Source organism: Rana temporaria, chromosome 11 (genome assembly GCF_905171775.1).
Source record: "Rana temporaria chromosome 11, aRanTem1.1, whole genome shotgun sequence".
Taxonomy (NCBI): Eukaryota; Metazoa; Chordata; class Amphibia; order Anura; family Ranidae; genus Rana; species Rana temporaria.
The window spans coordinates 155,819,982-155,823,641 of record NC_053499.1 but is presented as its reverse complement, the minus strand read 5'-3'; the positions used below and the strand labels follow the sequence as shown (position 1 = coordinate 155,823,641).

Here is a 3,660-nt window from a genome sequence, read left to right as displayed (position 1 = left end):
AAGCAGATTTCACTAAATAAACTTGCTAGAAGCAGGAAGAAGCCATTTATTGGGGGGGGGGGGGGGCAAAATTGACCTCAAAATCCTCTTTTGCCAAAAATGGCTTCTTCTTGCTTTACTTTTAGGATTTCTATTAAGCTTAGTTTCACTTTAAAGTGGAACTCTAGAATATATCCAGCTGTTTGTCTGGAGATCAGCTTCAACGTAGTAAAGCTTATGCAGGGCCGATCCTAGGGTCACAGGCGCCTGGGTGCAGAAATATTTCTGGCGCCCCCACATGGGCGAGTTCATTTTAATAACTCCTCCCCTTTACAAATGTTTCTATGGCAATGGCTCAACCACAGAGATGCTCCCCCACAAAGTCTTCATTACCCTGGGATCCTTACATGATTTCTTAACAATAAACAAAATACAGGAAGAGAAGCAGAGTACTTTATTGGGACCTGGGGGGGGGGGGCCTCTCTAATGGACACATCTGTTAGAAAGAGCCCCCAGACATACTACAGACATGATACAGGAGACGGTCAGAGATTGCAGACATGGTAAAGGAGATGGTCAGAGACACATCAATTCTGGACGGACACACGCCTATGCTCAGAACACTCAGATTCACATACCTTGGCGCATAGTTATGCCGGCGTAGCGTATCGAATATACACTACGCCGACGTAGCTCAGAGCGGCGAGCACAGTATTCACAAAGCACTTGCTCCCACTCGCTGTTAAAGATACGCTGGGCTTCCTCGGCGTAAGCCAGCGTTGGTGGAAGTGGGCGTGAGCCATGCTAATGAGGCGTGACCCCATGTAAATGATGGGCCGAGCGCCATCAAGATACGAATAATGTTCAGTGCATGCGCCGACCCATGGACGTATCCCAGTGCGCATGCTCAGAATCACATCGAAACTACTCCCTAAGATATATCGAATCACTGCCTACGACGTGAACGTAACCTAAGCCCAGCCCTATTCACATACTACTACGTAAACGATGTAAAATAGACGGCTGTTCCCTGGTCCATACCTTTGAATGAGTTGCGCCTCATAGATGGGGAATAAATATACGCCAGACGTAAGACTTACTCAAACTGCGTATATTATGCGCCGGGCGCAACTATGTTCGTGAATCGACGTATCTCCCTCAATGAGGCAGCCAGCGTAAATATGCGCCCACGATACGTCGTCGTAGGAAAGTTACGTCGGTCAGATGAAGCCTATTGTCAGGCGTATCTAGTTCTGTGGGCACGGCGCATAGATACGACGGCGCACATTTATACTTACGTGTCGTATCTCGGGATACGTCGGCGTAAGTGCTACGTGAATCCGGGCCCAGTTCTGGACGGACACAAACAAGAAGAGAAGGAGGGAGGGGAGAACTCTGCCACCTCGGCGCCCCCACCTCTGCAGGCGCCTGGGTGCAATGCACACTGTGCACCCTGCCTAGGATCGGCCCCTAGCTTATGTGAGGTTTTAGTGATTGGGTCTACTTATACCAAATTTTAAAAATGTAGCTCTTGATATATAACTTATGTTCCATGAATTCCAGGACTTCTCTTTGCTCATATCTGCTGCTGACACTTATATCCAAAAATCCATAATATGTGCGGACTCTTGAATGGTAAATTCTATTTTAGGTCTGTTGAACACATCGCTGCCCTTTTACATCATAAAGAAGGAGATGTATTAACACAGCTCATTGGCATAATTACTTAAGTTGATCTCTATTTTCCTTCACTTGACAGGCCACTTCAAAGAACGCCGCGAAAAATTAATATAGTCTTAAATGTATGAAATTGGATTGATTTAAATTCTGATGAATGATTCCGGTGTCAGGCAGATAAACAAAATAGTTGAAACGCAGTCTCTCTCGTCTTCTTTGGCAGATAAAAAACTAGTTTAGGCTAATAAATCCTGGCTGAGCCGCTTCCTCAACGCTCGAGGAATGTACGCTGGACGTTCCCAGTCTAGCCTCTTGGAATACATGGCTGCTTTGTAGATTACACTTAAAGAAAAACTACATTTGTAAAGACTACTTAACCACTTCAGACCCGGACCAACATGCAGGTAAAGGACCAGGCCCCTTTTTGCGAAACGGCACTGCGTCCCTTTAAATGAGAATTGCGCGGTCGTGCGGCGTGGCTCCCAAACAAAATGTACGTCCTTTTTTCCCCACAAATAGAGCTTTCTTTTGGTGGTATTTTTTTTTTAAGTGTATTTTGTGCGTGTACTCGAGAGAGGAGCCAGACTGCAGGAGTTGGGAGTAGGCAGGCCTCCCCCAGAGGCAATCTGCCACCTTTCTCCATGCCCCGGGTGGCAATGGCGGGTGTGTGAGGGGGTCCTCCCACACAGCCCACCCTACCTGCTCCGCTTTGAAGCCCAACAGGGCAGAGGGACTCCCTATAAGGGAGTGAGAGGATTTGCCCGCTCAACCAGCCCTGTTAGTCCTTCGCCTCTCTTTTTTTAGAGACCGCGTGGTCAAAGTGGGTGCATGTTAACCCAATTTCGAGTGCGTGTAAGTGTGGTGGTTTTTGTGGGAGGGGGGTGGGCGTACTAAGCGCAGGCTTACCTCACATAGCACACCCACCGGGAGCCGGGCTGAGACCACCAAACTCAATTCACATGTAGCCGAGACCGGGATCCGAACCCCTAGCTGCAGAGGTGAATGGCTTATCAGCGCAGTGCCAATCGCGTTGAGCCACCGCAGCTCCCTTTTTTTTTGGTGGTATTTGATCACCTCTGCGGTTCTTATTTTTTTGCGCTATAAACAAAAAGCGGCAGTTTTGAAAAAAATTCAATATTTTTTACTTCTTGCTATAATAAATATCCCCAAAAAATATATAAAAAAAACTTTTTTTTCCTCAGTTTAGGCCGATACGCTTCTCTGCCTTTTGGCTAAGATCAAGTGTAATATCTGTTCTTATCAGTTGCCAATAGGTGGTGCCGAGCTGACTGTCCCCAGTACCCGGCGAGGGGGAACGGGATGGCAGTCGGCGGACGCTGAGCCTGTTGGCGTGGAGGTGAAAGCCTTCTGATCAGGACAGAGAGGTATGAGGTCGAAGCCAAGAGGCCGGGTCCCTGGCCTTTGGCCTGGATTTGGTGGTGTCTGCCCCAGTCAGTTGTTCGGGAGAGAACCCTTGCTCCTCCTTTTACCGGGAGGGGCGGGTAGTATTTCCCGAATGTAATTAGGTGGGAGAGTTGGAGGTTGTGGTTAGTAGCCTGCTTAGGTGGGCTCTCCCCGACCTCTTCTCCTACCTTCCTAGCTGGGAAGGGTGCTACCGGTCCGGAACGGGGGTCAGGGACCTTTGAAAAGCCTGTGGAGATAGTGCCCCTGCAGTGGCAGTCCAGGGGTGCCATACATTGCACGAGTGTTTGAAAGGGGCACTCATCGTGTGGCACCTTAGGTCACATCTCCACACATACTTTTTGACACCTGCCTCTAGGGTCGAGCCTTTTGGCTAGGACCAGAGGAATTTTTGTTCCTGACCGGAGGGCCGGCCATCGTATTGCACAATGGCCACTTTCCACTCACCTTCCCACCTTCCTTTTCCCCCCACTTTCTTTTTTATTTTACCCCCCGTTTGTCACGTTTTGTCTTTTTTTTTGTTTGGTGCACAGCACTTTTAGTGTGGCGAGTAGGGTGCTGGTCCTCGGGCCGGCTCTGAAA

The 3,660-nt window shown here is 48.7% G+C and overlaps 1 pseudogene; it reads left to right on the top strand.

Moving 5' to 3' along the window:
- Window positions 1-2,868: 2,868 nt before the first annotated feature.
- LOC120918041 lies at window positions 2,869-3,003 on the top strand (annotated as a pseudogene).
- Window positions 3,004-3,660: the final 657 nt, after the last annotated feature.